Source organism: Condylura cristata, unplaced genomic scaffold (genome assembly GCF_000260355.1).
Source record: "Condylura cristata isolate star-nosed mole 26May11 unplaced genomic scaffold, ConCri1.0 scaffold00027, whole genome shotgun sequence".
Lineage (NCBI taxonomy): Eukaryota > Metazoa > Chordata > Mammalia > Eulipotyphla > Talpidae > Condylura > Condylura cristata.
Genome location: NW_004567128.1, coordinates 11,558,259 through 11,584,197, shown reverse-complemented (window position 1 = coordinate 11,584,197; position 25,939 = coordinate 11,558,259).

Genomic DNA, 25,939 nt, shown 5'->3' with positions numbered 1-25,939 from the left:
CAAGACAGGCAGACTGACAAAGTACACTGTTGAGGGAAGCAGCGGGTGGGCCAAGAGAGGTATGCCATGCTATGTGGGTCACCTCCGGGGATGGGGATTGAACTCACACTGAAGCGGCTGCGGCCAGCTTGCAGTGCTGCGTCCTAACCCAATATGCCACCAGGGAGGGCCCTGAAGCAGAGGTTTAATACAAGACTCTGGTCTAGTCCCTGTTCACATTTGAGTCACGACCGAATTTTTAACAGGCTTGCTTAAATCCAGACTCATTCATCCAGTACTTTGACCATCACAGCATTCTCCAAAGAATCTTATCTAAAATGTTCCCTTCACCAAGATCAGTTTGTTCAAAAATTTACCTCCACTCCCTGCGATCTACCACACTAAATGTCAACTCATCTACCTGGTTTTGAAGGTTCTTAATAGCATTTCTTCTTCTGACCAGTCCAGGCAAATACACATTGGTCTCCTGTAAGCTTTGGATTACAAATAAAAAAGGAAATCCATACAGCTCTATTGGCTTTAGTAATTGAAGAAGATTGGAGAAACAGAAATTACAGGATGGATCAACTGAGGATCTTCTCATCATTATCAGGCACCCAAGTTTCCTCCTCTCCTGGCCAACATCCTAAATCCATTAGCCCACCTTCAGCAGAGAGCTTGTGCTCACCGTCACTCTCCTGTGCTCAAGGCGTCACATGCAACAATGCGCGGCGCAAAAGAGAAGGTATTTCTGCCTCTTGCTCTTGTCAGCAATGAGGAGAGTTTTCCCAGAAATGCTCACAATGTCCCCTCGAGACTCCCTGACTCCTGCTCGGCACGCCCATGCCCAAACATGGCAAGAGGACAGAGGCCACCGTGGCTGAATAAAGGAGGGTACCACCTGGGAAAAAATGGGCTCAAGTTAGGGAGAAGAGGGAATGGCTGATGACAGGCAAGCACAACACCTGCAATCTCTCAGCTGACGCTCATCCCTCCAGATCACCCTCATGCCAATGCCCATGACTTTGCTACTACTTTCACCATCTGGTGACACCCTCCCCCCAACAACTACACAAATGCTTTCCATTCCTGAACATCACAAAAATGGAAAAAGTTTTGACTCAGACAGGTGGTCAAATACTCAAGGTGATATTACCAGAAAAAGAACAAGCCAGGATTAAAACCCAGAACCTTCTAGTCCCAGATCCTGTGAGCTTCTTTCATTGTCTAAGGCCCACCTCTTCTACAAAATCTCCAGTTCACTTACCATTTTCTCAGTTTTATTTCAAGATGGCAACTTGATCCCATATAATTCATCTCTTTCTCTCCCAAATGTCCATTATAATAGCCAGAGAAACAGAAAGCATGGGGGATGTAGAAGGGTAACATGTTCTGTAGAAGGAACAGGTTTAAGGAAAGGACTTGGCAGTGGGCCAACACATGGAGAATACTGGATGGGGTTTCACTCAAGCTCCCAAAGTCAGAGTTGCTCTAAGAAAGAATAGGTATGGGCCTCAAAAGAAAGAGAAGATCAAACCTGTGCTCACAGGTACACAGATAGTTGTACACAGGCCAGAAAGAGACAGGAGAACGTCACTTCCAGCTTCAGTGTAGTGAGAGGGCAGAGCAAAGAAAAGCAAGGCCATTGCCCTCACAGATTGTTAACAAGGACCATCATGATTTTGGAAGAACTAGGGCAGGACCTGCCATTTACTACAGCAAATGTGGCAGAGAAAACAGTTGGCTCAGAAGGTTCTTTCTCGGCCCCAGAATTATCTCCGTAATGAAACATTCTTCCCATTCCTTCCCAGAAAATGAAACCTCCCTTTATCAAATATGATAAGAAACAACAGAAAATATAAAATTTTCCTTGGGTCTTGGATTCAAATACTTAAACCCCCAGTCTCTGACATGCCAACCCCAGTAGTGGTTAAGCAGAAATATCAGGAAGCAGAAATGGAAAAAAATGTATTGAATGAGGCCTTCAAGTATAAAGACCCTCTGAGGATTCAGAACAAAAAAGTTGTAAGTTATAAGGGACTTCGTTTTAAAAGTAAAGGAGAGCAATATAAAATTCTGTCATTTGGGTTTATAATAGTATTTGAAATGATACTTTATTTGTAAAAGTAGAATCGCATACAGTCAGCAAAGATCACTTTCAGATAAAAAATATACTGGAAATTTACCAGGTGGGCTACTACAGAAAACTATTTTCCCCAAACATAGGAAACTGATAAAAAGATAAACACCATGGGGAAATGTAGTGACAGAGAGGGGTGAACCTAGGAGGCTAGCTACACCTCTCCCCCGCAAGCCAGAGGTGCGCTGGTCCCTTTGCTCCTTGGACATCTAGGACATCTGGCAAGGACCCAGCTAGTTCCCGGACCCGTCAATGTCGGACGCAATCCCCCAGTTTCGGCTCACACTGCTCCTTGGGCCCCCATTTCCACATTTTGTCTCCATGTCCTGTCACAGCAAGCTGGACAGAACTCAACCTTTTTGCCAGCCCCCACAAGAAGTTCAGTCAGTAGCAGATTAGTTGGAGACCCACAGTGACTTGCTCTTTCAGTGTCCTTCTCCATCTGTTCCTTGCCCCTCCCTTCAAATTTTCATACATTCATTTAGGAAATATCCATTATGCTCGCAGTGCAACAGTGATTCAAACAGGAAAGACCCTCCCCTGGTGGGACATGCATTCTACTTCCACAGCTTTCTCCAGAGTGTTTCTCTTCTATTGATCATTTGTTACATCCTGCATCTCCATTGTTTTATTTAAAATTTCAACTTTGATTTTCTGTTCATTTATTTTATTTCTCAGGACATGCATTTACTTTTCTGAGTTGTCTTGTATATCTTTGATCAAGTTTTCTGTGTTTACTTCCATTTCTTTGCATGTCTTTATCATGGCAATGTTGCCCTCTATCTTTGGGGAAGGAAAGCTCTTCTATGCCTTTGTGGTTGGGTCCTGGAGATGTGCTCTCACTTGATGTGGTGCTCCCCTGAGGACCTGGTGGCCGTATGTTGTGTTTTTTCATCCCCATTGCTTGCTTTCTAAATACTAAGGGTGCAGAGCTCCCCCTTTTCCAGTAGATGGCGCTGTATATCAGGGAAACCTAGTATGGAGCTTGGCCTTCAGTGAGTGGAAGGGGGTGAGTGGGAGGGGTCCCACCTGCTGAGAATGGCATGGGCAGGCGCACCTGTGGGCTTTTGATGCAGCCCCTGGGCATTCAAGTGCAGCTTAGGCCTCACTGTGTCTGCTCAGTCCCAGGTGTCCTACATGCAACCCACATGTGTCCCACATATACCCCACATGACTCACATATCCCACATGTGCCCACTGGAGAAGGTGAGGGCTCCTGTGCCTTTGTGAGCTTTGTGCTCCTGGCTGGGGGCCCTGTCCACCTGGCCACACCAGCTCTCCTGCCCCGACCTCCGCGGTTGGGTCTACAGGCGTCACTTTAGCCCCCGCCCCAGACACAGGCATGCACCGCGGTTTCTGCCCCAGGAGCCACCTCTTGCCCGCTCACCCTTGTTTGTCCCAGAGTTGCATTCCCTCCACATCTCCTCTCTCGCACTCAGGCAGCACTGGTCCCGGTGACGGCTTTGCTCCACATCATGGGACCCTATGAGCCCCATGCCTCTCTGGCATGTCTTGGTTTATTCTCCAGAGCAAAGTAGTGACCTTCCCCTGACACCATCTTCCAGAGAAACTTTCTGAGTTTGGGTTCATCAGTATGAATTTCTGATGGCTGTGCCAATGTCTGCTATGTGAGTCTGTACTCAGGTCCCTTCTCCCACCTCAGCAAGACTGCACTGACATCTGGGAGGTCTGCTTCTGGAACCATCCCCGAGCTCGTGTAGATCTGCTAAAGGTCACTGGGCCTTACCAGTTCCACGCTGCTACTCACAGGTATGCTGAGCCACTGGGGCTCACCCCACCTGCCTGGGCAGGCTACCACCCAGGTGCGCCCCGCTGCTCACTGGGGTTCTTCTCCCCCAGATGGACTCCAGCCATGTCCTGTATTAGCCTACTTTCCTTTCAGGAACGCTGTAGTCTAGCTGTGAGTATGCACAAGAGAGGCGCACAATGTCTTCCCTCCGCCACTACACTGTCTGAGTCACTTTCTTTTAGCAGTAGGGCAGGACCCCACCAAACCAGATTCGGGCACTTGTCTCCTGTGACAAAGTGATCCCAGACACAGTTCACCACACTCCAAACTCACTGATGACCTGTCAATGGAGAAGGCAGATACCTTCCAAGACAGGATATCAATAATCAATGCCATGCCCCTGCCAAATAAATTTATTAAGCAGCTTCAACTGACATGGAAACCCTACACACGCAGCTAGCTCTCCTGGGGCACACTTCAGATGACTGCATTGTCGTGCAGCTGAGGAGGGGGACTGGAAAACCCTAAAATCCTGAGGAGCCCGTGCTCATCAGGAAACAAGGCTGGGCAGTGAAAGCAAGAGTCCTTACAGAAGCAAGACCGAATAGAACTCCTATACCAAAGACATGGAAAATGGTCCAGCCACTGTGAAAAAAAAAATGAGTCATAACTAAAACAAAGAGAAAGGAAAACAGAGACAGAAAAGCGCGTGCTGTGAAGTGACAGAGCAGACACGGCTCCAGGCGGGAGCTGGGAGGAGGGACCCTCCACTCCCAACCCTCCCCACCTAGGACCATTCAGGGCTATTACTTTCTTGCTGTTTGTAGCAAGCCTTGAGAGATGTCTTGAGAATACATCCAGTATAGAAAAAGAACTGCTGTTTTGGCTTTCTTACCACTAAGTTATTGATATTTTAGGGGAGTAACTGAACTTCTCAGTACTAACTTGTTTTCTCCATGAACTAGCATCCCCTGAAGATAGTGAGTTTGCAGGGCATACACACAAGTGCCTGCAAATCCAGCGCCTAAATGGCATTTGAAGATTGTCAGCCTTTGAGGGAGAAGGAGACAGCTGAGCTGTAAAGCACTTCCTCTAGTTTAAATTTGTCCTTGCCTCGTCTTACATACAGGCAGGCACATCTTGCAATTTGGCATTTTTTAAGAGCGAGGACAAAAAAGGGGGATTTATTTTTGCAAACTAACAAGTGATGTTTCTCCAAGAGAACTGCCATGATCTGTTTGCCAGCACTGAAAACTTGCTTTCATCCCACACAGTCCAGCTGCTATTCCCAGGTTGTTGAAATAATGAGCAACGTTAAGGAACAGAGTCAAAATCAGCCACCAAGACTCACAATTACATTTGGTCCCATGTAAATTAGAGCCTCATTCAGAACACAGTGTTCCTTTCAGCTAACACCCCACCTTCTAGCACCTCCAGTATCCTCCTGTCGGCACTATCCAGGTAGTGGGAGGAAGCACGGGTCAGTAATCCCCAGCACTTACTCCAATAGAAAAAGGACTCTTAGTGCTCTGGTCCACCCCAGTAACTTGCTTTTTCAATATTCTTTTTCTAAACTAGGTCATCCCTAGAACATTTTTTAAAGATTTATTTATGCATACAGAACTGGGTTACAGGCCAGAGGTGACACTCGGGTGTCACCAGAGACAGAGTGGGGAGCAGAACAGGAAGATCAACGAAGTACACTGCTGAGGGGAGCAGCGGGCAGATCAGGCGAGGTCTGCCGCGCCATGTGGGTCAGCTCTGGGGCAGGTGGGAATCGAACTCATGCGGAAGTGGCTTACGCTTCTCAGTGCTGTGCTTTAACCTGCTACGCTCCAGGGAGGGCTCATCCCTATACATTTTTTAACATACTCTATTGTAACACAAACACACATCTTCTATTCCATATCCTCCACATAAACAATGCCCATATTCATCTTCTGCATCATAGAAAACTTGTCCCGAAAGTTATCTACGCTGTGATCTGCTTTTGTTCATATCCCAGTCAGTCTCCAGATCATTCTAACCTGTTTGTCTTTCTCCAACCCACTTGGTGGCTCACAGTAAAGATACCAGTAACAGCCATGGTTGCTAAATCCAAAGTGAACATTTGTCATTCACCTTCTGTGATAGCTTAGGATATCTGACACTGTGATTCACTCCATTTTTAAACACTTTCTGTGGCTTCCACAACATACCTCCCTTCTCCAGTTTTCCTCTCACATTTCTGTTCATTCCTTGTAAGTCTCCTTCTCAGAGTTTATGTTTTACCAAACCATTAAATGTCTACGTTCTCCGAGATGCGGTTTTGGGCCCTCTTTACCTCCCAGTACATTGTATAAAATCATGACTTTCACAACCATTCTTATGTAGACGATTCATACATTTTTCTCTCCAGCCCAAATACTTCCTATAGGTCTCAAAGCTGGTGTGTGTGTGTGTGTGTGGTGTCTGTGTACTTGATATGTTTCCAACATATCTGTGTGCTCATTATAAAAGACACTGTTTTTCCATGACAAAAACATCATAAGAAAGGAAACATTCCTAAACATCTACTTCTAAAATACACCAAAAGCAGTTGATTTAGCATATTGTGTGAAGACACCAACCTTACAGTGAAGAAACAGATTGTGTGTGTGTGTGTGTGTGTGTGTGTGTGTGTGTGTGTGTGTGTGTGTAAATACCCAGAGGTATTCTACTGTCAGGAAGATCTGAGCAGGCATCATGGCTCATACCCAAGTGACTCAGGAAAGAAATTCATGAGAGATAGAGGTATGAGCTCCCCCATTTTCTTGTGGTTCACTTGTATTTGGAGTAATCTCTTAAGCCTTGCAGAATTCCTATTAATCTACTGGTCCTTTTGGAGACCAACAGATCAGTTAATATACAAGATAATTAACATGTAATCCATAAATCCACTCAAAAGGGTACAAATCCATCTACATACACAAAAGACTGAGAAAACAAATGAGAGCCGCCATCAAGCCCCTTTGGAATCTTCCCTTCCTCCTGGATACCACTGGCCAAACATATCCCCTTGTATGTGAATTGAATGGGTGCATATTAAAGTTATATATTAAATAATAACAAATCCTAATTTGTTTCTTACGTTTATATAAAAATAAATAGAAATAGAAAGTTAACTTTCTATTCTTCTGTGGTACACACCTTGCACATAGAGGGATTCATGAACTATATCACAGCAAACCTATTTAAGAAAATATTTTACAACCAATCAAATAATGTAATAGAAAAATAGCAAGTAAAGGGCTCTCCCTGGTGGCGCAACAAGTTAAAGCACTGCATTATAAAGCTCTCTGCAGCCACTGCAGCACGAGTTCGATCCCCAGCCAGGGAGGTGACCCACATGGCATGGCAGACCTCTTCGACCTCTTCTGATCTGCCCGCTGCTCCCCTCAGCAGTGTACTTTGTCGATCTGCCTGTTCTGGTCCCCACTCTGTCTCTGATGAATCCTCTCACCCACCACACCTGTGGCCTGTACCCCAGTTCTGTAAGCATGAATAAATAAATCTTTTTTAAAAAAATAATAAGTACAGAGACAGACAAGAAACAATTAGAATGAAAGGCAGTTTGCCAACAGTATTGTGCATATAGGTAGGACAGAAGAAATATATTCATTTATGGGTGAATGCAGGCAAAGAAAAGTTACAGAAACATAAACACCAAAATGGTGGTGCTACTCCGGTTTTATCCCAAATTCCTCTGCATAAACATTTATAAAATCAAAGTCATTCACATTTTGCTGCCCAGGATCCATGTTGACAGCCATCAGCTTCTTTGCAAACACACACACACAACATGTTGGCAACAGTTCTCTCTGAGGGTAAGACTATGGGTAATTTCTATTTCCCTACATGGTTTTCTTTTATATTTTCAAAGGTCAAAATATCAAACCATCTTTGATCATTTTATAATCAGATGAAGACATAATACATTCCTTAAATTATTTTTACAGGAAGGATGTCTCAACTGATTTCCTAACAAGACTGTTAGGGAAAATGTTGATTGCAGAATTTTCATTCAGTTCATTCATCAAGGGATTTGACAGTCCACTATGTACCAGGTACTTCTTGAGGTCAGAGGGAATAGAGTGTTTCTACCCTCGTGAAAGAGAGGCAAACAATCAATAAACTGAAAATATAACAGTTGATAAGAACTATGAATGGAGAGTACACAGTGCTGTAAAAGCCCCAAAAGGAAACCCCAACCTAGAATGGTGGGGGGAACGATGCTGTAATTACTGGTGGAAGTCCAGACCTCTTATTTAAAACACTTTAAAATTAAGTGCTGTAATTTTTTATTCAAAACCAACCTGTAATCATCTGTGGGTTACTTATGGTATTCTATCAATCATGTCTCTATTCCCTTTTACTAGTAAAAATAATAAACAGTTGCTTCAACTTCCCAAAGCATCAGATATGCTCCACCTAAGCGAAGAATACTTTGGTAACGTCAAAGTGACTCTAAAACAGCAGTTAGGTCTTCCTGTGGTCTTTCCAAGAGGTAACGGTCAAAGTAAAATTTTATTCTGACCATAAGAGATGATGGCAAGACAAATCCTAACAGAAGTAGAAATTCTAGTGAGTCCATCTCTAGAGAGTGGGGTCCCATTTAACTGTGTTTCCTAGGTTACCACAAAAAAAAATGGTGAAAGACATTTGGGACCAGTCAGGTTTAATGGAAAAAATATGACAAAACAAAATTGAACTTAGCTCAGCTAGAGGAGAGAGATATTGTCAATTTCACGGTCCTGTCCTTCCCAATGTACACATTTAACCAACACACAAATGACTTAAAGATGCATAATAATTTGGCTTCCATATTGCACTCCTGAAAAGGCTGGACAGCTATAAATTAACACAGATTATCACCTCATCTGCTTTTCTATTATTGCTCTCCTGAAGCATTTTAGAAGGTCAATGATTTTTTAACTCCTTAGATCATTTCTGCCAAAACTGTTGCTTAGAATAAATTGCTAGAGGTCTAAATCTGCCATGTTCCTTTCCTTGATAAAAATGTAAATCTTTCCAAACATATTGATTTTATCATTGTAAAAGCAGAGCCTACTGGCTGACATTTTGCAAGGCTGTAAGTCACACTGGGAATTTTAAAGGGAAATGACACCACTTTTCCCATCATTATCATCTCTCCATTCTAGAGAAATGATATGGTCCTGGGCAGTGCGCCAAATCAACCTGGCATGCACCAAAGGCAGTGGCCATTCTTTTAAGACTTCGTGATTAGGAGCCCATGTGACGGTACCGTGACACCATGGACAAGCGACCTGCTAATGTGGGGTCAGAACTGAATGTTGATTAGTGCCTGTTTCCTCTTTTGCTGAAGAAAGATGACGCTAAGGTGTTCTTTTCCCTGCTTTACCCGGAGAGATAGGAGAAAAGGCAGCATGTCATAGTTAACGACTGTCTCAGCTCCATTACTCCTGGCCTAGCATCTGAGAGAGGTAAATTATTTCACTGATTAGAAAATGAATCTTGAAAATGCAAGAGCTGCACAGAATACTGGCTCAGAATTGCACAGGTACTTGAATGAATGCTGGGGAATAAATTCATTTAAAATTACCACCCATGAAAATGCACTATTAAAGATGTGTGTTTGGGCCTAATGATTATCAATGCTAACATCATTAAACACTCTTTCATGGCACTAAATTCAAAAATAGTTTGGATATTTAAATATGCACTCCTTAAAAAATTAGAAATCTAGTTCAACTAACACCAATCCATCGGGATGTAGGTGTCTATTTTTATAAGGAAGCCTTTTTCTGGTTGAGGAAGTTATTTCTTAATAGTGTAACAAAGTTGAAGAGAAACTGCAAGAATGAAATGTTGATAGTGATGGCCAGACTGACATTTTTATAATATATTGGAGGTGATAATGTGGGGAATTAGTTGCTCCCTGGGTCTAAGGCAGACATTTTGAGAGGTGCATTAACTTGTTCTGTCTTCTAGTGTACGATTTAGTAAATTGTATCTCTGGGGCATTAAATAGCATCATAGTGATTAGGAACAAAGTTAGGAAAATGGGAAATACAGTGTCTGCTGTGCTGGGAGTAGCGCATTCGCCCCATGGAATCCGGCCCAATGATTATTTAATCCAGAGTACTGAGAATTACTAATTTGGTACACACTGTGTGCGCGATATACAACTTTGTCTCTGGTGCAGACACAAATATTCCCTTCAGCGGCATTTTTGCACCTAGGCAAGACCTCAGGGCACCAATGCTGAACAAGAACTAGCTAGGACTAGTGGAGTTCGTTTCTGTCCTGTCCCCATCAGTCATCCCTTTTGGCCTCCCACCTTTGTGGAGGAAGATACAAGATTATTTTCAGGATTCGTCTCTCCTTCAGTAAAGACCTGACTAACCCCAAAGAACGAACCAGGCACAAACACCCACTAAGCACGGGCACGAAGAGAAGCCAGCGGAACGCCAGCAGTATTATGGTGCTTGCCTTCACTAAAGCTGTTACAGATCCACTGAGAAGGATGCCAAGTCTGTTATTTCCTGGTTTACCAATGAATAGAATATAAACAAAGATAGAACAGAGCTCAAACAAGTAAAGCTGAAAAGACAACAAGTAAGAAATACTGTGGTGACAGTCTTCACACCAAAGGTGTATTGTTGGCCAAGGACAGGGTTTCAGATAAGAAAAACAAGGCTAGCAAGGGAGCTGTGGAATCAGCTTCAAAACAAGATGGGACTTCTGGGAGCCCCATTTCCAATCCTATCATTTAGCAGATGATAAAGTGGATGCCCAAAGGAGCAAAAAAAAAACTTCTTCAAAATCACGTGGGTTGTCAGTTATAGTCACAGACCTGGAAGCCCCTGCTAGTGGCAATGAAATGCCTGAACTGAGGAACTGGTTCCTGGTCCAGAAGTCTAGTTGTTCCTCTGGCAGGGTATGAAGACCTCAGACCCTCAGACTCCTTCAATGGCACCATCCCAACCCAGTTAAAGCAAAAAAAAAAAAAAAAAAAAACTGTGCCTAGCATGTATCTATTCATACATCATTTTTAAGTCACCATTCCTACGTACTAGTAAATTGCTTGAAAAGAACTGAGACTTGCTATGTGACACATTGCAGTTTTATGGCTTTGTTGCTATACTGTGTATTTAGCCCAGGAAAACAAACAAAATAATACTGTTCTGTGAACAGAGCCACCAGATTGTATTATTTAATACTCCTGATAGACGACAGTCATTTTTGCAAGTGGCATCTGGCCAAGATTGCAGGTCTCAAAGAGTGTCTCAACTGTGCTCAATCATCGCATCTCCCTCTATTAAAAAACCGCATTGAGATTTCTAGAACCCACAGCAATCAATCTGCTTGATTAATGAAATTTTTTTAAAGCTTTTGTTTTCCTGGCACTGGTTCTCAAAAAAATTAGACACTCATTTCCTCCTCCATTTGTGGTTGCTAGGAAAGAGAGAGATTTGGTGATAAATATTTATTATCTTCCAATTCCTGTCTCCCTTATGGTGAGGTTATTGCTTTATTCAGTTCCAGAGCTAAGGAAAATATCTGCCGTGTCATTAATAATAAACAAAGCTGGAGTGTGTGTGCGGTAATGAATTAAGCTCATCTCAGCCCATCTGTGCATCGCCATTCACAGGCATCTTGTCAAGTGAAGGTTCTATGGAATCCACAGGTCTCTGGTCCTCTCATTATGAAAGCAATCTGTGGAAGGAGGCGAATTAAGTTGTAAAATATTATTATACAAAGTGAGCAACCTCTTTTCCTAAAGGAGATCTGGCAATGAGGCAAAATTGTAGCTGCTGCTGTCCTAGGGTTGAGGAAGAAAAAAAATGGGAGAAAATCACCAAGGCTCATTTGATCCTGGACAATCAATGGAGCAGCCTCCCTATGGAAATTAAGCAGCTGGAGAGGGGCAAGGATCAGTCTGGACTTGTTCACTTTTTCCATCTCTTGGCCAATTCAGAATGGTTCTCTCAATGCTGCAGTTTTCCAAACTGTTTTTGTAACAATTTCACTAACATTTCTGTTTCCCTTCATTAATCACTCTCTACTAAACAGCACTAAGCAGTTACTGTTCTGCTAACAAGCTTCTGTTATCCTCTAAGAAAAAAGCGTCCACGTCCCCTTGACCTATTGCTAATATAACAGATCCCCTAAATTCTTGCTTTTCAACCTTTAGTGAGCATCCAGACTGCCTGGGAGTCCTGTGAAGATGCAGATTCTGATTCAGCAGTGCCAGCAGGAGCCTGAGGCGCTACTTGGAGCGAGGCCTTGAGGGCTGCCAGTGTCGCTGTGTGTGGCCCTCCCGTTGCAAGACCCAGATGGGCTGATGCCTCCTCTTGGAAATTTGAAGAGTAAAGTGAAGACAGTATTTTAAAAGACTACATATACAAAGAAAACATTTTAAAATGGCTGGTATATTTTTAAATAGATGAATAAATCTGATCTTTTCACCCAGGACTGCTCCTCAACTGGTGGTTTTTCAAAGTTACAGCCACCTGCGACAGGACACACAGATAAGTCCCATAAACTAATAAAGGAAAGATCGAAGCACTCGTATGGATGACACTGCTAGGAATGGGTTCTTCTACTGTTGTCAGGGTGCCTTCTCTTCATCTAGAGCATAAGCTCAAGCTCCCTAAAGCTACAAGACACATCTACTATTTTATCTTAACTGCCTCTCGCTTAGCATGTTGTCAAATCCAATCCAAGCAACATTACTGAATACCTACAGTGGGATTGGCATCATGCTGAGCAAAGGAGGTGCTCAGAGGAGTAAGAACAAAATCTACATGCTCTCAAGGAGTTTAGCAGTAAGTATAATCCTCGCCCTGAATCACTTAAACACAGCATTGTTAGAAAGCTAAAAGAAAAGCAACACAAGGCAAGCAAGCTCATTTTATGACATAAAAGTAAATATATTCATCTCCCATTCTAATATTTTACATCCACATCTTTTCCCATGTATATATTCCATATAGCTTTTTAAATTCCTCGGAAACTGTAAATAAACTTCAAGAACCGTAACTCGTCTCTGAATCCAACGCTTTGTCGAGTCTATTAACAAGTGACAGCATTTCATATGGCCAGATGTAAACAAATGAGAAAAACAAAAATAACACAAAATGTATCCTTAGTTCCTGAAATTTGACAGCTCTAACATGGATGAATTCTATACCACTGGAGTGGAAAGCTTTCACAAGCAAACAAAAGAAAGATATTTTCTCCAACTTGTACTTAGCAGTCCAGTCACACCAAGGTTAAAAATATAATTTCCATATTCCTTATCTAAGGGGACTCAATCAAGCAAGACTCCTTTCAACCCTCATTGGGACAAGAAGGAACAGATGTAAAAACATCTGCCCTGCTTGAAAATGATGAAGCCACTGTGACATCAAAGACAGCTCTGGGTCACTCCACAGAAGTCTCTAGTCTCAACACGAAAGTATTATATTCACTGTCATTGTGGCGAAAATCAAGAATGAGCCACACTGACATTTGAATTAGCAACCTGAAAACTGAGCGACTGGTCCTCCCTGTCTCACCTCACAGCATCATCACTGCCACCTCTAACTGAGGCTTCTTTATGTGCCTTTTGGGGGACTGAAGAAAATGCCTGAATACTTGACATTTTTGGTGCAGCAACAGTGACATCCAGTGGGTAGCAAGATGAACCCCCAAATTCTATGCAAGCACAATGAATGAGGGTGAGTTAGGATATCCTCAAAAATTGTTTTTGGTTATTTACGGTCCTTAAGTATGAGAACCATGTGTTTTTAACTCCCTTGGGGTAACAACTTATTTAGTTGTTACAGCAATTAGACAAAGAAAAGTTGCATCTTGTCTAACTGACTGGGATGTTGTTAGAGTTTCTTCTGAAGTCAATGCCACTCATTGTAAGAAAAGAAACTTTTAGTCCTAAAAGTCTTATTAAAATTATTTTACAAATACCTTATTTCCACAATTGTTTAGATTCTCCATAAGTTATTTAATTTAACCTTGTTTACCACCTGAAATGCTTCTAGTTAGCAAACACTTCCTAAAATTCAAGTGAAGAAATATAATAAGTAGGTTTCTTTATGTGTATTTTCTTTATCTAGATATAGACTTATACATTTATATGTAACATATTTTGAATACATTTTTTAAAATATGCAACACTGGTTGAGTTGGTGGCTAACAGATTTAAACAGCACAAATACAATGTTCATGGATTTCCAGACTTTATTTCAGTAATCCATTTCTACCGCTACCACATGCTTTTGCTCTAAGTTCACTTTTACGTCACTAAATATACTTCAGCTTAATTTATGGCAAGTAGATACCACAAAAGTGTTACAGCTTTGTAGAAAATAATTGCTTCACATATATTCAGTATTCATGGAAAAAAAGTTAATGACTTAGACCCTAAGAACCTATCAGAAGAGATAGCAATGTTGCTGAAATTCCTCTGAAATAAGAATTAGATTTCAAGATGTTTTCTGGAAGAAAAAGTAGATCTGTTTGTCTGATTCACTGCCCAAATGGTCTCCCTTTACAAGAAAGCAAGAGCTCTGAAACAAAGAGAACTTGGCAATTTATCCCTTTACATCAAACAAAAACAAGTAGACCATCAAAAATCAAAATCAGAGTCACTGCACAGAAAAATAAAAATCTATTGTTTCGAAAGCAACAGGAAAGTCAAAAGTCCCGGTCTTAACTACTAATAAGGTTTCATCAAGCACTGGAAGAGGCCCATCAGCTATGTTATATATCTAAAAACTACAATGAGGTATCACTTCATGCCTGTTAGAATGGTCATCAAAAGACAATAACACATGCTGAGAAGAAAGAATGCTTGTGCCCTCTTGGGGGGATTGCAAATTGATACAGCCATTACTGAAAAAACACATGCAGGTCCACAAAAGAATTAAAATCAGAATGACCATATGATCCAGCATTCCACTCCTGAGAATATATCCAAAGAGAAAAAAACATTAATGTCAAAGAAATATCTATACCACCATGTTCACAGCAGCTTTATTTAAAGAAGCCAAGGTAAGGAAATAGCCTAAGTTTCCATCAACCAATGAATGGTTAAAGAAGTTACACACACACACTCACACACACACACACACACACACACACACACACAAACAGTGGACTATTATTCAGCCATAAAGAAGGAAATTCTGCCATTCCCTACAAGGATGAACCCTGAGAGCATTAAATACATCAGACAAAGACAAACACTATATGACCTCAATTACATATGGAATCTAAGACAAAAACAAAACTCAGAAAAATGATCAATTTGTGGTTACCAGAGGTTGAAGTAGGGAAATTAAATGGTGGTGGTACAAATTTCCACTTATAAGATAAATAAGTACTGGGGTTGATTGATACAGATAACATTGCTATATGGTATACTTGAGAAATTTTTAAGAAAATAGACTCTAAGAGTTCTCACAAGGAAAAAGTATTTTTACTTATTTTTTTCCCTTTTTGTCCCTATATAAGATGATGGATGCTAAGTTAGTTACTGTGGTTATAATTTCACAATATTCTAAAGCTGAGTCATTACGCAGTACATATGAAACTTATACAAAGCTATATGTCTATTTAAAACTATGTGTTGGATTTTGTGGGGGTGGATTGGGGAATGGCATCAAGAACGGGAGTGTGGGACCTATGGTGGTGGCACAGGGGTGATTTGGTGATGGGAATCCCGCGGGGATTACAATTGAGATGGAAAAAAAAAATGTGCAAAATGATGTAAAAATAAACTTTTGTAATAATTAAAAAAAAAAAAACTATGTGTTGGGGGTGAATATGATTGAGTTTTTCTAATATAGAGACCTAAAGCTTCTGTCCTATCTAATTTTCCACATATCTTTATTTCTATGAATCACTGTAAAAATGAAAATATATTTCCTGATTGAAAAATGTTTATACTTGGTCCTCCCTGGTGGCACAGCAGGTTAAAGCGCAGCTCTGCAAGCTAGCCACAGCTGTTTCAGTGCAAGTTTGATTCCCAGACCAGGAGCTGACCCACATGGCACAGCAGACCTCTCCTGTGTCGCCCGCTGCTCCCCTCAGCAGTGTACTTCCTCCCTCTGCCTGTTCTGCTCCCTGCTCTGTTTCTGGTGGATCCTCTCACATTCCTGCACCTCTGGTTTGTATGCATAAAGTAAATTAATAAGCCTTTTGTAAAAAAGAAAAGAAAAATATTTATTCTTTGGAAACTTTATAGAGGGTTTTAATATATTTTCTACTGATACGTTTTTCTTTATGGAAAATATCAATAGTCATTGCTTTAAGAATATCAGATTCATAATAACTACCTTTAATATTTACTACATGTAATGTGTGGTGATAGGGATCAGGATTTCAGAGAAAAGATGCAATTCTCCCCTCAAAAATGAATGCCTGAGAATAAAAATAGATTAATTTGGAGATAGTTAGAAGCCAGATATTAGTGCAAAATAAGAATTAGCTATTATGAGGGAGGGAGGGAGCTGGCTTGGGGTGGGGGAAGAAAAGCCAATCCATAATGTGTTTTGTGCAATCATTCCGTAATTTGTTTCTGTTTCTTTCGGTTACTCGCTAGTAACGTGTTTTTCATCTTCCTTCTTTCTCCCCAGACTGACAACTCAAAGCTCAGTGTTTTCGACTCTTCATTCTTCCATTTGGGCTTACATTTTTTTCCTATTATTTCACTTCTGTTCCTAAAAATCCCTCTTTTCTAATCACATCTGCCCATTTTCAGGCCAGTTTCCAGTTCCTTCTCTCAAATCCTTCTCAACGGTTTTCTGGGGACCAAGAAAATGGAAACACACATAACCCCATCTTCATGGAAGCCACACAGTCTGAATGGGAAGATACAGACATCAAATAAGCCCTCCTAAGAGAGGTGAGTGCCTTTAGACGTAAGTCAGGGACGATGGGGCCAAGCATTAACTATTATGCACTCGCATGCTCGTGCTTGCTTTCCTTACCACAATGCAAATCACGAAGTCTTTTATTTCTTTAATAGCCCCTCCAGCATCCAGGGTAGTACGAGGTGCACAGAGAGTAAATAATGGTTGAACAGCAAATATAAACATTTTTTTTATTATCTGCACTCATTTATTTCATTCTTATTATTTTTAAAGGTCCATTTATGTATGCATTCAAGAACTGGAGCACAGGCCAGAGGTGCAGGGGCAGTGAGAGGATTCACCAGGGACAGAGCGGGGAGCAGAACAGGCAGATCGACAAAGTCCACTGCTGACGGGAGCAGCAGGCAGACAGGAGAGGTCTGCCGCGCCATGTGGGTCAGCTCCGTGGCTGGGGATCAAACTTGTGCTGCAGGGGCTGCAGATTACTCCAGTGTTACACTTTAACTGGTTGTGCCACCAGGGCAGGGTCCTCTTTCATTCTTATTACCAACCATTTAACCCCCAAAGTTTCCATTTTTATCCTTTATTATCGAATGGTGCAGAGGAAAAATCAAGCCACGCTATGATCTAGGTGAGACCCCAGCACCTAAACCTCCCAGCTGTCTGTCTTACACCCACTACCCGAAGTGTGAAAGTGTAAGGCGCTGGGGTTTTCAGGCCCTTCCTGAGATATCTTAACCTCTTTACAACTCAGCAACTTTCCCCCAAGGTCTTTTTCTCACTTAACTTTTAAACAATCAACTGTAATTCAATAACCCAAATATAATCACTGTGGATGTTCTGATACAGATCTTTCTACTCTTTATGCTTTTTTTTCTAAATTGGGGTCACTTGGTACTTACATTCTCATGATCTAATTTTTATCTGTTACAAAATGAGTGTCTTCCCATATCAGACTCTTCATCTACACAATGATTTTTAATGGTCACATATTGTGAATGTAATTATTGAGCATTAGCCTTCCTTTCATGCCAGTTTTCTATTTTTTTCATTGTGTTGAGCTCCCCATCAGCTAATTGTAGGCTTTAAGACAAAGAAGGAAGTTGGCAACAGTGAATAAAGGTTCAGTTCTTCCCCTACTCTTCAGTTTAGCCCAATAGGTAAACCAAATTTCTTCCCTGAAATCTGATTCCCCAGCTGACAGCAAACTGCTGTCTTCATCCCTTTCTTTCATTATCCAATGAGATGATAGTTATGAAATCTTTGTAAAGTACTGAATGATACATAATTAGAAGCATAAATAATTGCTTTCTCTGAGTTAAAAATATAATGGCATGCTTAAGATGCAATGCTAAAAATAAGAACTGGTCACTAAGCCAATGTGTATAGTATAATCCTATTTGGGGGGCAATTATCTATTTCACATAGATATGTTGGCAGGCTGCACCACAGAATTTCACAGTGATTATCCCCGGGTTTACAACACATGGTGATCTCTAGGTCCGGCCTTCCTATACTCCTTCCTTCCTTCCTTTTCTTCTTTTCTTCCTCCTTTCTCCCTCCCCCCGTTTCCTTTGTTGATGTTTAATTTCTCACATAATTATGCATTATTTGTATAAAGAGAAAGATTATTTTGAAGTTTTATCTAAATAGGATTTTAATGCTGTTGATTATTTTTATAGCTTCATGTATTTTATAACTTTAAGTATCCTGTCTGTACCCAAGTGCTTGTATTCTGACACCTATCAAAAAGGATGGCTTTTAAGAATTCTTAACATTAAATGACATAAGTTTCCTAGGACTTCCCTAACACATTACCACTGGCTGGGTAGCTAAAACAACAGAAATCTGTTGTGTTACAGTTCCGGAGACTAAAAGTCAGAGATCAAGGTATCAGTAGGGTTGGGATTTCACAAAGACTCAAGGGGAACTCTATTCCATGACTTGCTCGTAGCTTCTAGCATCACCAGCAAGCCTTAGCACTGCTCGATTTACAACTGCATAACACCAGCCTCTGTCACCATTGGCATCCTTCTCCTGAGTTAGCACCTTGTGTTCTACAGAGATACCTGCTACATTGGATTATGGGCCTTCCGTGCTCCAGGGTGGTCTCACTTGTAACAATCCTATTTCAAATAAGGTCACATTCTGAGGTTCTAGGGATTGTGATTCAACAGCTTTTTGAGAGACAGAATTCAACCCATAGGGATTATACAGGAATTTTGTGCTTAATTTACATTCTAAAGCCTACATACCTTAAATAAATGATGGCCTTAGTTTTCCATGTCTTGCTTTTCAAAAATTGATATATGATAAATCACTCAAATAGGCCTGAAGTTCTCAGAACACCATTCCAGAAGTGTTGCAATAACAGTGTAATTCATCACCCCTACATAATACATTGGAAAATTATCATCTATACGAATGAGTTTGAAAACTAAAAGCCCCATGTATTTGAAGCATTTATCAGTGCTCTGCCAGGAACAGATACAGCTCTTCTGTCACTTGTGAGACTGAACATTTCATCATGCAACTCCTGTGAATTTGAAATAGATTAACAAAACATTTTTCCTTCTTTCACCAAGACTAGAATTTGTTGTTCAAACCCATACTAAAGTATCACCCAAAAAATAAGGCATATTTTTTCCTCTATTTTATGCTCTACTCAGAAACAGTTTCTTGGAAAGAAAAAGTGGAGAACCACAACCCTTAAGTAATCAAGATGGGCTCTTGAAGAACAAAAAGCTACTGAAGTCTAAAAAGCAATGGCTCCACCACACTGTGAGCAACACCTAAGTGTATTTGAGCAATCTTTTGAGAAAGTAGCTTTTCATGTACAGCTGATGATGATCATTTTCTGAAGTGTAAAACCCCTATTAAAGAGATACCCATTTGAAAAAGTATAAAAAGCCAGAATAAAAATGGTGACAGTATTGTTTCAAAAAGTAAGGTCACCGCTCCCTATTCCCACGAAGGTGTTGGTAAGTAATGCCAACTGGTTGAGAACGTGAATCTTAGGCCTAGCTGGAAAGGTTTCAATTTGTTGGAGCATATCACTAAGACTTAAATATTTTGAAGTAATAGTATCCTTAGGAATAACCACTATAGTGTTGCATGGCAAACTTCTACACAAATCTTAATCATGGTCAACAACGGGCTGTTATTTCTTGCTGATGGACCTATGAAGTACCTGGATGTTACTGCTGGGCTCAGTTATGATTCAATTCTTGTTTTAAGTCCAGGTATGATCCAAAGATCTCTCTTCTTCTCTGGACAAAAAAAAAAAAAAAGCTATTCAAAACATATTCTTCTCAAACAAAAGCAGGCGTTCAAGGGGCACAGAGTTACTTAGACAAACACATTTCAAATCTTTGTTTGCATCGTACATCACCACCAAAGCAAGTCACACAGGAAACCCAAAGTCAAAGGTCAGGGGAAGAATGATCTGTCTCCCACGAGGGCACGGCAGAGAAAAAACTGCATCGTGGAGAAATGCCATCTGCGAATAAAGGCTCACCTTAGGTTGCTGAAAGTTAGGAGAGAATCGTAATCAGACCTTCCCTCACAGCTTTCAGAAGGAACTGACACTGTCAACACTCAATTTCTCTCAATTTCAGATTTCCAGGCTCCAGAACTGTGAGACAATAAGTTTCTGTTGTTTAAACAACCCAGTTTGGGAAACTTTTTTACATTAGCCCCAAGAAACTAATACAATCCAAACTAAGGAGAGGCTATATTCTAAGCTTAATAGAATACTTGGTATTAATAGTATGATATACCTTTTTATTTTACTAATACGGTTGTGAGCAAGAACTAAAAGCTAGCATGTCCCTATTCATCACCATCTAACACTCAGATGTTTATTCCTGACTTTTGCATGGTCTGTCTCCCCACTGCTCCAAGCAGGATGCCAGCCCCTTAAGGGCAGGGGCTTCCAGGCTCCTTCACACACTACTGTGTCCCAGTGATAGAACCACAGCTAGCACACTCAATCGGTATTTAGAAATTGTCTGCTCCCTCAAAATCACCTCATAACTGTGAGAATATCAAAAAGAGAAGAAATAAGTGTTGGTAAAGGCGTGAAGATAAAGGAACTCTTAGATGCTGTTGATAGAGATGTCAATTGCTGCAGCCACTACAGAAACCAGTATGGAGGTTTCTCAAAAAATTAAAATGTGAACTACCAAATGATCCCATAGCTCTACTTCTGGAGTATTTATCCAAAGACTGTGAAAACACTCATTTAAAAAGATACGTGCACCCCTATGTTCAGCGCAACACTATTTGCAATGACAGAGCTAGGGAAACAAGCCAAGTGTTCTATCGATGTATACACACACAGTTAATCAAACACTCAGCTATCAAAATGATGAAATTTTGCCTTTTGCAAAAACACAGATGGAACCTGAGTTGACAAAATAAGTCAGAAAGTGAAAGACAAAAACTAGATAGTTTCACTCATGTGGAATATAAAGAAACAAGAAGTTACAACAAAAATAACTCTTAGAGTCTGACACAAAATGGTGGTTATCACAAGGGAAGAAGTCAGGGAGTAAGAGAAATGGTTGCAAAGGGAGTTAATTTGACAGTGATGATTAGTCCTAGAACTTTGTTTGTGGGTATGGTATGGCATATACACATACAAGGTGTGAAGCTATACTCTTGAAACCTCCAGAGTACTGTAAGCCAAGAGTAAATAAATTAATATTTGTTCGAAGAATAAAATGACTCTCCAAGCAAGAGCCTAATTAAATAAAAAAAAAAACTCTTAATCTGTTTTCTAGTGTATGCGTTGCCAGTTGAACACTTTATCATGCTGTTTTTAATCCTTTCTTCACTATTCCCTGAGATGACCAGTGATATACATGGGTTTGAATGTTGGCCGCAAAGAAAAGAGGGAAGCCCTATTTTGAGAACACCTCTACTTTTGCCAATCCCCTAACTATAAACTGTAAAAGCAGAGCGAGCCAGCAGAAACGAAGTCCCAATGATTTCAATTCTTTCAATATTGTTCTTAGACTGCAATATTCCTAAGAGACAAACTCTTTCAGATGGACAGGAAGAACTCAAGGTAGAATTGGAAATGCACACGCTGTAAAGTCACACTGAACTTGGACAGAAACCGACTCCTATCATTTAAATATTGCCCTGATTTACAGGTTCCTATCATAAAGTGGAAAGAAAAATGCTTCCTGAATAGGGTGTGGTACGTACGTTAAACAGGATGTATACAAAGACCCTCGCATTGTGCCTAGGGTGGTGTAAGATTCAGACACAAAACTGAGGCGTGAGAGTGCTATATCCAGCAGAATGGAGGTCAGCTCTGTTGAGACAAAATATATGTAATCAGTCAGCTCCTGAAAGTTTGCTGCATGATTTCCAGCTTTACCTAAAACAGGTGGAAGCAAAATCACTATCACCTTCACAGAGATAGCTGTTTGCCTTAAAGTTCAAAGGGGAGCTAGGTTTGTTTTTTTTTTTTTTCTTTTTTTCCCCAGTTCCTGGAGACCCCAGAGAGCTTGTTCCGTGTTGAATGGTGACATTAGCTGAAGTAGCATTTAGCAGTTCAACACTTGGTTGAGTAAAGCCTGGGGGAGAATTAGACGGTAACATTTCCAGGGGAAACTGCCAACGGGCAAAAGCAGCAAGTAGGCAGGGCAGCCTCGGGTGTGGCAGCAGAATTGTTAAAGAGGCAGCCCCGTTTGTTTCAGCAAGTATTCTCCTGAGAGGCAGCTCTTTACCTCAATCAGTGCTTTAACAGCTGAAGGCTTTGGCCTTTTGAACATGAAAGCAATTGCTGAGAGACACACTGAACTAACATTTAATGCTGCATTTGCCATTTCTTCCACTTAGGCTCCATATGGTACAAATCCTACAAGATACCGACACCAAGGTTATACAAAGCCACGTTTGCAGATGTGGTATTTACCACCACAAGACGTTCTAGGAGGTGAAAAGTCTATAGACTATAGCTTCTGTGTTGGAAGCTTTGGACAAGAATCTTAGAAACTGATAATAATGTGGAAGATGACTATACATTGTGAGAGGACCCACACCTTCTCATTGCTCACTGTGGCACATGAATAATTTTGCAAGTCCGCAAGGAGTTTATGTACTGGCCACCCAAACTGAACTTCAAACAATTCCATTCCGGTATTGATTAGCAGCTCCAAAGGATCCTTTAGAGAGATCATCCTTGAGTTTTTCTTCTCTCCAATTATAAATGGATATGACTTTTATAAGCAAATGTCAGATGTGACTATTTTATATTTAACTTCCCCTTTACACTTAGTGGCTGGAAATAGTTTTGGAAATGAGGATTAAAGCAGTCTATTACCAACAAGATAAAATTATAAAGTTGTTTAAGATTGAAGACTTCAGTATCTTTTCTTCACAGAATCTCATTAAAAGCAGTAGTCTATGTAAAGCCTCTAGCACTAGGGTGGCATCTAGAAGGCACATTGCCAGCATATTTTGTGTTCCTCTCCCCGAACCTATTATCAAATCTTATTCTCCAAACCTATCCCTTCCAACAGTTGTCCCTAGTGTTTGAATACCTAGAAGGCACTCCAGCCAAGACCACTACTTTCTCTTATGCGATCTTCAGAAACTCACTTAGATTTATTACCTTTTCTTGAGAATGAGTTCTTCGCTTCCTGAAGGATGACATTACCAAGTCATATAATAAATTAATTTGCATTAAGGTGAAAATAATAAAATCCTCAAACAAAAGTGAGTGTTAATTCCTCTCAATGGCAATTAACCTGCCTATGGGCAAGAGTCTCTGAATATGAGAAACAGAGATGTGGGGAGAATTTCGATTAAGTTCATCCACCAAGGTTTAATACAAACATGTATTAGAAATGAAATATATATTTCCTTAGCAATGTTACCAATGCTCTATACTCACTGAGAACAGAAACACCAAACACCAAAGTAGGATGTTCTGTCTTCAGTAATGGTGAATACAGTCATTCAGAACCAGTTATCTTTTGAAAACAGAAGAAAAACTGGATGAACTTGTTTAATCACCGTAAATGCATCAATTGTTCAATGACTGACTTTCAGATGAAAGCCTATCCAGAAAGATGGGAGCAGGACTGAAGCACCAAAGCCATCTTTGCTGACAGGGCATCTGCCTATACCCACTACACATTTGGTTCAGAGGGAACAAAACTCCAGATCCACAGTCAGGCGGCCGGGAACCCTGCAGCAGAGACGAGGTTTCAAAGGGCTCCATAAGGGTGACAGGCTGGGATCAAAGCCAACCCTCGGTTCCCAAGGTGAGGAGAGGAAAATGTGCCTAGTCAGAGGGAAATATGAGATAGAAAGTAAATCATGAGATGTTTTGCCACTAACTATAAATGAATTTGTACCTAGGTCAGCCAAGGAATCTCAAGCCCTACCCATAATCTGAGGTTATCTCTACTTGCTAATGAATTTGAGTACCTGACAGAATGAAACTAAGGGCATCCCCAGAGAAGGGCAAGTCCATCCTAACCCTCAAAGAACTACACAAATAATTGTCTAAGGTCAGAGTCTCATAAGCAGTCAAAGATGATAAGGGACACAGGAAACAAAGCATTAACTAGGAAAAGCATAAAAAATAAGCACAGCAGAAACAGATGTGCACAGATTTCGGATACTGAAATTGTCAAAAACAGATATTAAAATAGCAGTGCTTGAAGAAATAAATAACAAACTTGAAAATATCTACAAGGAACAGCATAATATTTTAAAATGACAGAGTAATAAAAGGGAACTTTAACACTGATATAGACTGGTTCAGCCCCTATGGAAAACAGTATGGTAATTTTTCTAAATATCAAAAATAGGTCTGTGATGTGATCTAGAAATTCTACTCCTGGGTATCTATCCAAAGAATATGAAAACAAGAGCTGGAAAAGATACATGCATTCTTATATTCATCATAGCACTACTTAATAGTCAAGCTATGTAAACGACCTAAACACCCAAAGACTGATAATTGGGCGGAGTTGATATGGGATATATATGTACACTGTGGCATATCATTCAACTATATTAATGTGAAATCATGGCATCTGCAACAACATAGATGGAGCTGGCAAGGATCATGCTAAGCAAAATAAATCAGAAGGAAAAACAAATTCTAGATGATTCTATTATATGTGGACTAGCAATGAACAAACCAAAGAAACAGACAAAACAAACCCTCAGTTTCTGACAGCAGAAGTTAGAATAGCAGAAGGGAAAGGAAGCAGCAGAGGGTAGAAGAGGTCCAGGGGACAATGGTGAAGGGTTACAGGTATGTTGATAGTGGGTGTGGTGTAGTGACACGTTATTTGAAGAGGTGTGAATCTATACTCCTAAAATACATATTGTGCTGTAAATAGGTCAATTTTTACAAAGTGACAGAGTAGATATAAAAAGGGCTTATAAAGTTAAAAACTTCTGAAATTTAAAATGAGCTTATTAGGCAGCATATTAAACAGAGCAGAAGGAAAAAATATGAATTGAAAGATGTCAAAATAAAATAAAGACAAAGAAGCACAAAAAGAAAAGAATGAAAAATACAGAGAAGCGATGTAAAAATAAACTGTTATAAAATAAATAAAAATACAGAGAAGTGAATAAGTGATATGGAAGATGCAGTGAAAAGGTCTAAAACATGTTTGATCCAAGAAAAATAGTGAGAATGGAGCAGAGGCAACATCTGAGGAAATATTGGCTACTATTTTCCACAACTGATAACAGAATCAAGTGCTCAGAGGATGTCAAACACGATAAATAAGAAGTCTGCACCTTAATATACTAGAAAGAAATGGTAAAAAGTCAAAGGTAAAACTTTTTAAGCAACAAGATCAAAGGATGTTAATTATCCTTTAGAGAACAGCAGTTAGATCAAGAGTTATTTTTAACACTTGAAGCAGAATACAGTGGGACAATTTTTTTCAATGTGCTGAAAGAAAATAACTGCCCATCTAGAACTTCATACACTCTGAAGAGATCTTTCAAGAATGAGGGAGATCTAAATAAATTCTAGAAAAACAAAAATTGATACAGTATATCACCACAAACTTTCTTGCAAGGAACCTTTAAAGGAAATAATTCAAGTGAGGAAAATGATCCCAAGTGGAAGGTATATAATGAAAGAATGAAGATTTAAACTGGATAGTAAATATGAGGACCAATATAATTGAACAGTGATTC